The sequence below is a fragment of the Patella vulgata genome, chromosome 4 (genome assembly GCF_932274485.2).
Source record: "Patella vulgata chromosome 4, xgPatVulg1.2, whole genome shotgun sequence".
Taxonomy (NCBI): Eukaryota; Metazoa; Mollusca; class Gastropoda; family Patellidae; genus Patella; species Patella vulgata.
The window spans coordinates 38,382,354-38,397,042 of NC_065882.2; the positions used below are offsets into that span (position 1 = coordinate 38,382,354).

Genomic DNA, 14,689 nt, shown 5'->3' on the forward strand with positions numbered 1-14,689 from the left:
ACCTATTTTGAATATTTTGTATTATTGCCCTTAACATGTCATATTATACCATATAGTTTAGCCATTGCCCTTACTTATATAATAATAATACTTTCAGGTGATGTAGAACTTCATCCTTTAACTGTAAATAATTCACTGTTTTTGTCTGTATATATGTTTTATTTGTTTACTAGTTATTTACATCATGTTCTCATGTCTCTATATCCACCAAAACTAACCACTAAATATTTAAGATTTAACTGTTTGATAATTTCTCAGTCTTCTCGTGCAATACTGGCGCAAGTGAAACACTCATTATATTTTCATCGCTATTGTAATAGTTGACATTTACTACACAGTAAAGCACGAGGCATCTGAGGAATGGCAATGTCGAATAATATCTCTAATAGTTTTATGTGAACTTGATAATTTATGTCTGCTAAGTACTGTTTTGGCCTTATTAGTTCTAAGATCAGGAGACGTTCATAAAAATCCTGGACCTTCAAATCACGATTCAAATGAAAAGCTATCAGTCTATCACTTAAATGCACGTAGTATAAGACACAAACTTGAAACAATATACAACGATGTCAATGATTACCATATTTGTAGTTTCACTGAGACTCATCTGGATAACTATGTGTTAGATTCATCTCTAAAATGGGACGGTTACCATTCTCCATACCGGAAGGATCGGACGTCGCATGGTGGCGGATTATTATTATATGTTAATAAAACCATTTATTGCAAACGGCGAGATGATCTTGAGGTTACAGGTATAGAGAGTATTTGGGTGGAATGCAAATTTCCAAACACCGTATTACTTGTTGCCTTATTTTACCGCCCGCCAAACAGCACAATTGAATTCTGGTCATTGTTCGAAAGATCCATTGAACTAGCCTATCAAACCACGCTTAAGGTTGTAATTTTAGGTGATCTAAATGATGACTTGCTAGCACAACGCTGCAAGCTACGGGATATTTTATCTTTAAATAATCTCAGAAATGTTATTGATGAACCTACACGCGTTACTGGGACGTCATCAACCTTATTAGACGTAATTTTAGTAAATGATGAAATTCAGATTAGTTCCAGTGAAACGATTAATGTCACTCCTGACATATCCGATCATAAGGGTGTTTATGCATTATTAGATTTTCCAGTTTCAAGTCCCAGGAATTTTAAACGGGAGATATTTGTATATAAGGATGGTAATTATAATAGGTTAAATACTCTTATCAAAGAACACGATTGGGAGAGTACCTTTGCAAATTCCGATATTAACTTAGTATGTTCAAAATTTTATGAAATTTTAAATAGCTATATTACATTGTGCATACCAAAGAAATCAATAACTATAAGACTAACTGACAAACCGTGGTTCAATACAGAAATACGTAGAGCGATAAGAATCAGAAACAGGTTACACAAAAAAGCTTTGAAAACACAACATGAATGCGATTTAAGAAAATACAAAGTTCAAAGAAATAAAGTAAATAATTTTAAAAAAGCGTTAAAAACAAAATACAAAGAAGAAATCACAAATTTCTTGAATTCTAACGATACAAATAGCCAGAATTACTGGAATAATTTAAGGAAAGTATTAGGCCAAAATGTATCAAATGACATTCCTCCACTTTTAGACCCCAATGGAAGAATTGCTCATTCAAATTTTGATAAAGCTGAATTACTTAACAACTATTTCGGATCAATTTCAAATAACACTCAGCAAGGAGAATTACCAAAATTCAATAAGCGAACAAATTGTCAACTTGATATTCCTTTAGTCGAAGAAAAGGAAATCGCAGATCTTATAAGTACACTGAAATTGAAAAAAGCCAATGGATTTGATAATATTAGTAACAAGTTACTAAAATATACCAAAACCTCAATATGTGTACCATTAAAATATATATTTAACAAATCACTAGAATCAGGCGTTTTTCCAACAATTTGGAAAAAAGCAAATGTCCTACCTTTCTATAAAAAAGGAGACAGCTCTCTAGTTTCAAACTACCGACCTATAAGCCTATTAAGTTCTTTGAGCAAATTATTAGAAAAGGTAGTTTTCAAACACCTGTTTAACTATTTTCATGAAAACAATCTCTTGTACAAATACCAATCAGGGTTTCGACCGAACTACTCTACTGTTCATCAACTTTTAGAAGTGTATCATGATATCTCATCTGCAATAGATAAGCAACTATATTCCTGCTATGTTTTTTGCGATATATCTAAAGCGTTTGACCGCGTATATTTACCTGGTTTGATACACAAATTAAGTCAATATGGGGTTTCAGGCATGCTAATTACGTGGTTGTCTAGTTATGTCCAAGACCGGACTCAACGGGTATTCGTAAATGGTTCTGTGTCATCAGAAATTACTCTTCAATCAGGAGTTCCCCAGGGATCAGTTTTGGGCCCCTTTTTGTTTTTGACTTACATCAATGATGTACAAGATGTACTCCATAATGTGGCTAGATTATTTGCAGACGACACGGCACTTGGGTGTAGCAAACAGTCAGTTTCAGAGATAGAACAGTCCCTAAACTACGATCTGACAAATCTCAACATTTGGGCGAATAATTGGCTTATAAACTTTAATCCAAACAAAACAAAAGCTATTTTATTTAGCTCCAAAAAAACAGAAAATTATCCGAGTCTGATATTCGATAATCAAGCACTTGAAGTGGTTAAATGTCACAAACACTTGGGCATTACCCTTTCAAATGACGCCAAATGGACCATCCATATAGAAACTATTATCTCGTCCACCTCAAAATTATTAAATATTTTGCGTAAACTAAAATTCACCTTTAATAGACAAACTCTAAATAACGTATATTTGATATTCATAAGGCCAAAATTGGAATACGCATGTGAAGTGTGGGATGGGTGTAACGTTTCCAATACCGAAAAACTTGAAAAGGTACAGCTAGAAGCTGCCAGGATTGTGACTGGACTAACTAAAACTTGTTCTCGTGAAGCGCTTTATTTTGAAACCGGATGGAATAAATTGTCAGACAGACGTACACAAAAGCGACTAACCACATTTTTTCAAATTAAAAATCAGAGAAACCCAGCATACTTATATGACATTCTAGAATATTATCAACAAACACCACAAAAATACAATTTAAGAAACATTAGCGAATATAGATATCCTTATTGTAGAACAGCATTACACCAAACTTCGTACTTCCCCACAACAATTCGAGATTGGGAATTATTAGAGGACCCCATAAAGCAATCAACCACTCTTAAATCCTTCAAATATCTATACAAACAAAAATTACGTTCCTTAATACATAAAGCGCCAATCTACTACTGTAAAGGTAATAGACATGAAAATATTATTCACACTAGAATACGGCATGGGTGTAGTTCGTTGCAAAATGATTTGTATGAAATAAACGTTGTGAATGATCCCACATGTTCTTGTGGCAAATTTATAGAAAATGCCGAACACTATTTCCTGCAATGTCACTTATATGATGTAATTCGTGCTGAACTATTAAATACATTGTCAAGTTATTCTGTGATAAATATAGATATCCTATTGTGCGGCAATTCAGAATTGTCAATTGAGATGAATACAAACCTTTTCCTTGAAGTTCACAAATATATCAAACTTTCAAAACGATTTAAATTTAAATAAAAGTTATTGTTAGTAGTTACATCTTAGAATAAATTATTAGCTTTAGCTTTTTTGGTGGATAACTTTTTTTTTTTTTTTTTTTTTCTTCCGCACCCCCCACCCCCCATTTTTTTTTTTTTTTTTTAATTATTTCTTTTTATCATTTTATACATGCATCAGTTCATTTATATCCCATTTATTAAACTTTATTTTTCAATGTTTTAAATATAATTTTATATTCTCTTTATCACCTCTTCACTTATTTTATATAGAGCTTTGAGATATAATTCATCTGACTTTACTTATATTACTTATAAATTATTTATTATTGTATATACTATTTCGAAATCTTGTTAGTATTAAATAATGTCTATCATTTCTATGTAAAGGGCTTCTCTAAGTTTTTGAAACTTGTGCTCAATCCTTTTGATATTTGTCAATAAAATATGTTTAAACTAATTACATTTCGAAGTCTTTAGGGAGGTTGAAGACTTGATGTTTGTTTGGAAATGACTGTAATGTAATGTACCAGAGTCATTTGATCCTTGAAGTTTTATACACAACGCGAAGTTGAAGTTAGTTCCTAATTGACTGTAGTGTCATATTACCGCTTTTTTGGTGCTGTGACGAAGGATAGTCACATCTGTCCCCGTAGTGCCACACAAGGAGTAGGGTCGTCTGTCCAACCTCGGGGGTTTCCTCCGGTTTCCTCCCACTGCTAAAGACCCATACACACAAGCGAATTATTGAAATGAAATTGAACCATACGTAATTCCCGAAATGACCCAGTTTGTGTCGAGTGGACGTTAAACCCCCATTGGTCTCACAACATATTTCAGCGAATTACCTGAAGTAGACTCGTGTGCTTATTGGATTTTACCAAGCAGGTGGAAAGAGCGTTTCCAAGTGAAATGGCCGATTTTCGTCATTATTTGTTTTATTTATTTATCATCCCTATTCATTTAAAGAAAACAATTCTTGTCTCAGGCTGATCTTTAATGTTAATTCTCGTCTCTTTTACCGGATCTAACCTTTTCACAAATGTTAGTGGGGTTAAACGCTGTCTACCACAGATTGAGCAACACGTGGCAACATCTTGCTCAAAAGCAGTTATGAGGTTCACCATGGAAATCTTCAGATACACAAAACTGGAAGTAGCATACAACTAACCATGCAACTGTGTCCGCCTTACGTCGTCTTCATTAGCCCAGCCGGGGCCGAACAGTTGGACGTTAAACCCCAATTCATTTCCTTTGTCCGCCCTATATGTCAACGTACCCAATCTCTTAACTATCTTATACTTCCGCCTCAAAATCATGAATATTCACCACATCCTGGCAGAAAATGTACATTCAAACCCATTCGTCGATTCTGCACCAACATTTCTACAAAAGTCGCCATACAAAAGGGGGAAAGGGAAAGGAAGAGAAAGACTAAAAATAACTTTAGCCCTAAATTTGTGGGTAACCAGGGTAGGAATTAATGATGACCCGTGTATAGGCGTGAACTTTAGGTATCGGCAAAAGACCATTTTTATTTGTATTCTGGCAACGTGCCAGTGAAAGAAAATCAAAATCAAAGAATAACTGCAAAAATGATGGCCCTTTTAGTATGCATGCTGCTTTATGTACAGCGTTGCATCGCAGGTCCTTGGAAAATACTTATAATTTGAATCTTATTTTAAAAATATAATTTTTTATTACTATATCATGAAAAATGTACAAAATATATATGTAGTATCTTTCAAAATACCAACAATTTTCTATTTTTTAGAGAGCCAGACTTGCAATGAATATATTTTTAGAAACTTAGGACAATATGCAAACATAAAAATCAAGAACCAGTTGCATTGATTGTAATATAAGAGATCTATACTGAAATATGTATCCCTACCCCCTAAAAATGTCTTTGGTTGCAGAACTAACATTACCAAAGGAATCTGCCTAACAGCTATGTTTTACAATCCCTGGCTATATGTACATTTAAACTGAAGTACTTGCAATAAAAATGAATTATGGTTCAAAATAGGCCTTGATAAATGGAGAAAAATTCCATATTCGGTTGATGATCACCCCTCTCTAACAAACACACAAAAGGGTGACAGAATACACAATGTTAAAAAATTTGGGAATATTTCAATGTTTCCAATATTTCAAACCTCAGAGGCATCATTCAAATTTGTATTGCAATCCTTGTGCTGAAGCAAGATGTATTGACCTTTACATCAATGGAAAGATGAAGTCGAAAAAGTAGTTATGTCAGAGTTAAACCCTTTGCTGGTAGGAGAACTAGAAATTCTTTGTAACTGTGGAAAAAATTGCGATACGAATGATTCTTGATTTTTATGAAAGGTATATGTGAGTATGACTTCTGGACAAAAGTTCCCAAAAATCGGCCTCAGGCAAAAAAAATTATAGCCATTTTTAGTTTTGGTATCCGAATTTTGGGAAAAAACAATATATCGTATATTTTCTTTGACATTGTTACTTTGTATGGTGTCAAAATATAGGTTTTCTGGGTCGCAGAATCCGAAAAAGCCATTAATTTTATCGTCCGGTTACCATGGCAGCCGGTTTCATACTAGGTATCCGATTTTCAATGAAAAAATATGCAAAAAACCGAAAAAATTACGTGTGTATATCTATTTATGGTTCATTTTCTAAACACTGGACGCAGTAATACAACATAATCATTTCTCGTGGTATTAAGATCAAGTTTAACATTGGATGATTTGGACATAAACCCGTAGAGCATGATGAAATGCCGTTCAGGTTCAATCTTCTTCGCATTAGACACCATTATCTGATATTTTTTATAGCGCAAACTGGTCAAAGATTCACCATTCTTTCCACTATTGACACTAGTATCAGAAAATATATATTATTTTTGCATGCATGGTCAGGCTGCGATACGACGTCTACGACTTTTGGACAGGGCAAACTTTTTGTCTTGAAACGAATGACTAATGAAAAGATACACAGTTTGGCTGATATTATCAGCTCTGAGAAATCGGACCAGGCAGAAGTTGGTGCTGCTGGAATTGAACTCTTCAATATTTTATACGGTGGAAAGAATGGTGAATCTTTGACCAGTTTGCGCTATAAAAAATATCAGATAATGGTGTTTAATGCGAAGAAGATTGAACCTGAACGATTGCCACCGACAGAGAGGGCGGCATTTCATCATGCTCTACGGGTTCATGTCCAAATCATCCAATGGTCCAAACTAGACAATTGGTGTTTGGATTCTCTAGAATGGGGTTGGAAAATAGAAAGAGATTTTTTCACCCCTATTATGACAGATATAGCTGTTGGGCATGAGAGCATTTTGAAATCTATTCGTTGCTCGTGTAAATCTGGTGATTCACAGTGTTCTACGAAAGTCTGTTCATGCCGTAAACATGGTTTAAAATGTGTTACTGCCTGTGGGGTATGTGACGGTAACTCCTGTCAGAACAAAGAAATCGTTGAGTCTAATGAAGATGGTGAGGACTGATCGTATTAGATAACCAGTTGACAATGATTTTGATTATTTGCAGTTCATTATTTTTGCTTATGAAATTATGACGTCCTATGAATATGATATTTTAAAATGTTAAACTTGATCTTAATACCACGAGAAATGATTATGTTGTATTACTGCGTCCAGTGTTTAGAAAATGAACCATAATTAGATATACACACGTCATTTTTTTCGTTTTTTGCATATTTTTTCATTGAAAATCGGATACCAAGTATGAAACTGGCTGCCATGGTAACCGGACGATGAAATTAATGGCTTTTTCGGATTCTGCGACCCAGAAAACCTATATTTTGACACCATACAAAGTAACAATGTCAAAGAAAAAATACGATATATTGTTTTTTCCCAAAATTCGGATACCAAAACTAAAAATGGCAATAAATTTTTTTGCCTGAGGCCGATTTTTGGGGACTTTTGTCCTGAAGTCATACTCACAATCACATATACCTTTCATAAAAATCAAGAATCATTCGTATCGCAATTTTTTCCAAAGCTTGGAGGTTCTCCTACCAGCCTGACAACAAACTAAAAACAATCAGGGGCCATAATTCAGAAGTTGCAATCCGATATGCGCAAATATCGACAGCAACCAATAACTTTGGGTCATAAACATGCATTACAAGTTTCATCAAAATCGGATCAAAATTGTTACCTATAGAGGGTCCACAACCTTGTTATACCAGACGTTTACTCTATTTGCGTAGAGGGGCAGCCATTTTGTCTGGCAGTGTTTTCGTCCGATTTTAACAAAATTCGAACTCGACCAATATTACGGTGTAACGGTGATACATTCGAAAAGTTTTTTTTTTTTAAATCAGATAATAATTGTGACCTCTAAAGGAACCACAAGTTAAAAACGCGATTTTTCGTACAATTAAGGGACATAATTCAGGAAGTTACGATCCGATATGCACAATCTTGATACACCAGATCGATAGATGTTTACACTATTTGCGTACTGGGGGGGGGGGGGGCATTTTGTCTGGCAGTTTTGGTCCGATTTTCATGAAATTCAAACTCAACCAACAATACGGTGTAACGGTGATATATTAGAACCCCTTTTAAATCAGATAATAATTGTGACCTCTAGAGGGACCACAAGCTAAAAACGCGATTTTTGGTACAATCAGGGGCCATAATTCAGGAAGTTACTATCCGATATGCGAGAATATGGACAGGAACCGTTATAAACATGCATTTCAAGTTTCATCGAAATCGAATGAAAATTGTGACCTCTAGATCTAGAGTCCACGACCTTGATATACCATATTTTACACTATAAGCGTACGAGGGGTGGCCATTTTGTCCGTCAGTTTTGGTCTGATATTCACGAAATTCGAACTCAACCATCATTACGATGTAACCGTGATATATTCACACGGGTTGTTTATATCGGATAATAATTGTGACCTCTAGAGGAACCACAAGCTAAAAACGCGATTTTTCGTACAGTCAAGGGCCATAATTCAGGATGTTACGGTCCGATATGCGCAAATATCAAAAGGGGCCAAGATCTTTGGGTTATAAACATGTATTTCAAGTTTCATCAAAATCGGATCAAAATTGTGAGCTCTTGAGGATCCACAACCTTGATATACCATATTTTTTACACTGTTTGCGTACGAGGAGCGGTCATTTTGTCGTGCAGTTTCGGTCCGATTTTCACGAAATTCGAATTCAACCGTCATTAAGGTGTAACAGTGATATATTTAAACGGTTTTTAAAATCGGATAAAAATGGTCACCTCTAGAGAGACCACAATTTAAAAACGTGATTTTTCGAACAATCAGGGGCCATAATCCAGGACGTTACGGTCCTTTACATGTCAATATCGACAGAAACCGAGATCTTTGGGTTATAAACATGCATTGTAAGTTTCATTGTGGAGTGCCCACAAACAAAATGTGGACGGACGGACAAGGGCGACGACAATAATGCGTCCACGTGAAAATATGGGCTTATAAAAGTGTTTAGAAAGACTTGAATTTTGCGTTCTACATGAAGGAAATGCAAGAATTTAATGTTTCAAAGAGTTAAATATTACTGTTTTTTAGAATCGTTATGTATAGATTTTTTACGACTTTAGTAGTTGATAGATGTGTTGAAAATTTCACTTGCTCAATAGAGCAAATTTTGCCTGAGTTGCGCACCCTACTCTTGCTCAAAAGCAGGTATAAGGATCGCCATGGAAATCTTGAGATAAAAAAAAACTGGAAGTAGCAAACAAGTAACCATGCAACTGTCCACCCTACGTTTCAACGTAACCAACCTATTAACCCTCTATAATTACGCCCCAAAATCATGAATATTCACCATGACCTGGCGCAAATGTATATTCAAAGCCTTTTCTTCGATTCTACACCAAAAAGTTAACAAAAATCCCTATTTACAAGGGGGAAAGGGGGAAAGCGAGAGAAAGCTAACAACAACCTTTGCCCTAAATTCGTGGGTAACCAGCGTAGGAATTAATGGTGAGAGGGTAACCATTTTGTTCACTGGGCCTGCCATAAATATATTGCCTCTACCGAATATCTATTTGATATTGAATTTTCGATATAATATTTCTGCGTTATACCATGCACATATACCATACACACACTAAGGTCATGTGGACTATAGTAACAAACAGTACCTTCTTACCTATGATCCACCAATAAACACGTAAATAAAGCACTCTATGGCCATCTCAATCTACCTATCCAAATATTTGGTATGAATTTTGATTGGGTAGCACGCTTCAGAATGTATTGATACCATTCACTCCGACGACGTGTAAACGGGAGAAATAACTTTGGCTTTTAAAATATGAGTTTATCTTCTCATACATGGTATTGTACTGTCAGCTAATTTTACGTTTATAGCGGCAGCTTCGGCGCGTGCCTGGGTTCGTCCGTTTTTGTCAAACGGCAAACGGCGAGAAGTGAGTCCTATTTTATCGATTAACATATTCTTTTGTCATGGTCGCTACGTGGAGACGTGCTCTGCGATATTAAGCCCCGATATACTCCACTGTTTATGTCTTAGTAAATTAAAATGGACGGCTGATATTTTATACATCTCTAAATTTAAATGAAGTTGTATGTGCTTTCTCTGTTTCTCTGTTTATCAGAAATCAAACAAACAACCACAAAGAGATTTAAAAGTTGCAAAACAATAAAGCCAAGGATCTTTTTCACCCAAACATCAAAGAGACAGCATCTAAAGAAACATATCCTAGTAATACAAGCCCATCTCGTGTAAATAGACACGGTGTGTAAAATGAGAAAATATAAAAATCAAAATAATTTTTATATCAATGGTATTAATGTATGTATTAGAAATACGTCTATAATGATGCACGGTGTAAATTTGTTTAAAGGTCAATCTATTTAACTTAGAACCCGATGGGCAGGCTACAGGCAAGTCATGTCGTATAATATTTCCGATAAACTGGAGACAGGTAATCAAATATTGCAAATAACAAGTACACTTATTCGACAGTGTGACTTTGCTTGACCTACAAAGCAGCCATTGTCCTTTACATACCAAATTGACCTAAGCAATAAAAAACTAATGTTTCTAAAAAAATAAAAACAATAAATATATTTGTTGATATACTACACAGTTTATTTGATTAAAAGGATTCGGTGAAAGGATGCCATATTGTATTTATCGGTGACAATGTTAGAACGATAAAAATAACACCTTTAATTGATGTGTATTTTAAAAATGTATATAGTATTTACAGTACCTCTTTTTGTTTTCTTGCCGTCGTATTTATTGACATGATGTTTTTATGTTCAGTGTAAATATAAATGACCTGCTGAACAAGCAATCAAATATAGTTAATGATACACATGCCACCAGCCCCGTTGTAAATTTACACACTTCACTCTTTGATTTCCCACTTTTTTATCGCCAACCTATCGACCGACAACAAAATCTGTACTCCTCGTGCACTTTCTGGTTAGGCACCAAAATAAAATCATTAGCTGCCCTCAGCACCGCAGTGATCTTTCCCCATCTGTCTGAAGATGATGGGCAAAAGTAATTATCGACATTTTCGGTGGATCATAAGTACAGAAAAGACTGGAGCATGCGTGAAACAAATAATAATAAGCCCACTACACAAATTGCAGGAGGGAACGGTATCAAGCCAAGTAAGCGGTCACGGGGTACGTAGCTGTTACTCTCTTTTATAGATTAATGGTGTTCTGTTGTCAATACGCGCCCCGAGGGCTCGTGCGGTCCTTCTCGTATATTGATCGAACTATTTTAGCGCGTGTTGCAGTCAATAACAGGCGATTCAGAGAGCTTACAGCACAAACTAACAGGGGGCTCTTATAAAATATGATAGGTATATTGACATATTGGTTGGATCAAAGAATGGCATACTGTATTTTTTTAAAAGTCATCAAATGAAATTCATGCGCATTAAAACGGAATCATTCTTAACGACTCAAGCCCACCGGCTGATATCAGCAACGTAAATATGCTGTTAATGGCCAAATATAGATTCCAAAAGTTTTGATTACTGATTACCTTCAATTGCATAGTGGATCTCTATAAAATATTCCTTGCTTAAAATGAGATAAATATAATATTAAATGCATATAGCCGACACCTCACCTATTTCAAACTGTGGTAGTAAAGTACACGTGTAGATGGTTAAATTTGCACCTTAGTGGAAGCCGTTTCGAAAATTCCCAGCAATGCAATGTCAGGACGCCACACACAGTTAACTTTAAGCACTAATAAAATAGAGCTCCCGATGATATAGCTGGACCCATTAGTAGAACCGAAATTTTCGAAATTAGAAACACCGGGTCAGACAGACCCAGCACCGAAAAGCTTTTTAACACTTTATTTACACAATTTAGAGACAATATTTGCTAAAAATTAGTATAAAAAAATGGTCAGATTTATCAGATTCAGAGTGAAACCTTCACTTAAATTATGTCTTTTGTCGTCTTCATCTATTAACTGGTTTCACCGATAAAAGTGCGTCTGAATTGAAGAAAACTGACGAACTGTATTTTAAAACGTATCCAGCCCAAACTTTTAAAACCGCTTGTTCATTTTTGAGAAAGGAACTTAGGGGTGTTCGACTGGTTCGGACCATCTGTAAAAGCCTTTACGCAGTCTGAGGATTGTTATTTACCTCTTAAGTTATATCGCCATTTCACCGTAACCGGTTTAACATTATTATCCACCATGTCGCAATTGTAAATTATATTACTAGCATATAAAAATAATCTTGGTGATTTTGTTTTATAGAATAGAACAACCCAAAAAATACTCTTAGATATTAGAATTCCGCCATTTCATATTGAGCTTTGGGATTGATAGGTAAATTAACTACTGCTCCACTGAGGCGCATAATTATTATACTCTTCAAAAACGTAGGGGATATTCAGAAACAATACAAAACTGCGGAAATGCACTGCTGTTTCTATTAGAGGTAACCAGTATATGTTAATAACAGGCCAATTGCCTACACATGAACATAAACAGTTCATATGGGCGGCTTATCTGACGGCCCCATTTCACTTGCAGAGAGATACACCGTCAAACGTGAAAATGGACGTTTTTGATTTTTGTCTTAATAATGAGTAATTGCGCCACCAATCCTCAGACATTCAGCAATACGTCCTGGCATGCTTCTAATTAACTGTCCAATCACGATTTGAGGCAATATGACCCACTCCTCTTGCAGTGCCACGGCCAATTCTTGCAGTGTTGTCGGTTGACGTTGACAAACCCGTTTCCCGATCAAATTAAACGTAACACACTAAAGCAAAGATACACTAAACAGTAAATCTTATGCAAGAACCGATAGGAAAGCAAACATGGATAGATAAACCAGCACGCGGCAGTTTTCATCAACCCTTCCTTGAAGTGTCAAATTTGACAATGAACCCCTCCCACGTGTATTGCGCTATTGCGTGTCCCATGTGCAGCTCAGTGGTTCTGCTGGGACGATAAGTTCTTCATCTGTGAACATACTCTCAAAGCATGTCAAGTGTCCATAACTATTTATCATATCACAACCTGCATAGGTATTTGCATTTCAATATCCCCTACTTTTTTGAAGAGTAGAGAAAGCAGCGTTAATGCTCTTGATATGAAAACTATTTATCAAAAACTACAAATTTTTTTTTTAAAAAACGCGAATATTCAACACTTGGTAGAAGGTAAATCGATAGGAAAGCAAACATGGATAGATAAACCAGCACGCGGCAGTTTTCATCAACCCTTCCTTGAAGTGTCAAATTTGACAATGAACCCCTCCCACGTGTATGGCGCTATTGCGTGTCCCATGTGCAGCTCAGTGGTTCTGCTGGGACGATAAGTTCTTCATCTGTGAACATACTCTCAAAGCATGTCAAGTGTCCATAACTATTTATCATATCACAACCTGCATAGGTATTTGCATTTCAATATCCCCTACTTTTTTGAAGAGTAGAGAAAGCAGCGTTAATGCTCTTGATATGAAAACTATTTATCAAAAACTACAAAATTTTTTTTTAAAAAACGCGAATATTCAACACTTGGTAGAAGGTAAATCACACCCGTTTGAATCTCTAATCAAACTTTCAAATGATTCGGTCCTTGCTAACCTGACGAAATTTAATTCTGATTTGAATCTTAATTCACTGTCAACTGATCAGCTATTCCATATTTGACCATTTAGATTGATTAAAATAGGCCATCATTCTTTACGTAATACTCTAATTGTTCCGTGAATAAACCGTAGAAAGTTAAATCCCATTTCATTTCATTTCTGTTCATGAAATTTTTCTAAAATAAACATACTTTCGAACATATTTATTTTTTTAATGAGACATCAAATCTAAATTTACAATAACATGTTCACATATACATATCAATACAAATAGACCGGTTTGTCTATGGGTATACAGAAAATAATATTTGCCAAGACCCTTCGGCTTTACGGCGTCTTCAGGGCTATGTACAAAAGACAATAACATCGCTTAGTTACATAATAGAGCAGCAATTGTAAATGGAACAGCCACATTGATAGTATAATTAGCAAGGTATCAAAATTAGTAAACGGTCTTCGCTCCTTGAAATATCATTTAAATAGAAAATCTCTACATACCCTATATTCTTCCTTCATTCTGCCGCACTTTGATTATGCCGATGTTATCTGGGACGGGTGCACTGACTACTATGTAATAATCTCGAATACCTTCAGCTTGACGCACTACGCACTATTTGCGGGGCAGTTAAGGGTACTAACCATGCTTCCCTCTACGCAGAAACTGGGTTTATTCCACTCAAAGAAAGTCGAAATCGACATAAATTAAAACTACTTTACAAAATCATCAACAACCTAACGCCTCCTTATCTTAAGAATCTCATAAACCATGAACCTACAAACAAATAATCCATTCGTAATAAAGACAAAATAAAAGAAATTCGGTGTCGTACTGACATTTTTGCTAAATCATGTATTCCATCCAGTATAAGAGAGTGGAATAAACTCAATACCCCAGCAAGGAATTCTAGAACTCTGAAAATCTTCTCCGATAATCTATCCAAATCTGA

At 35.4% G+C, this 14,689-nt stretch overlaps 1 pseudogene; it reads right to left on the minus strand.

The window, feature by feature from the left end:
* The window catches only part of LOC126818830 (uncharacterized), an 82,653-nt pseudogene extending 72,593 nt beyond the window's left edge, over positions 1–10,060 (minus strand).
* Between the last annotated feature and the right edge of the window lie 4,629 nt (positions 10,061–14,689).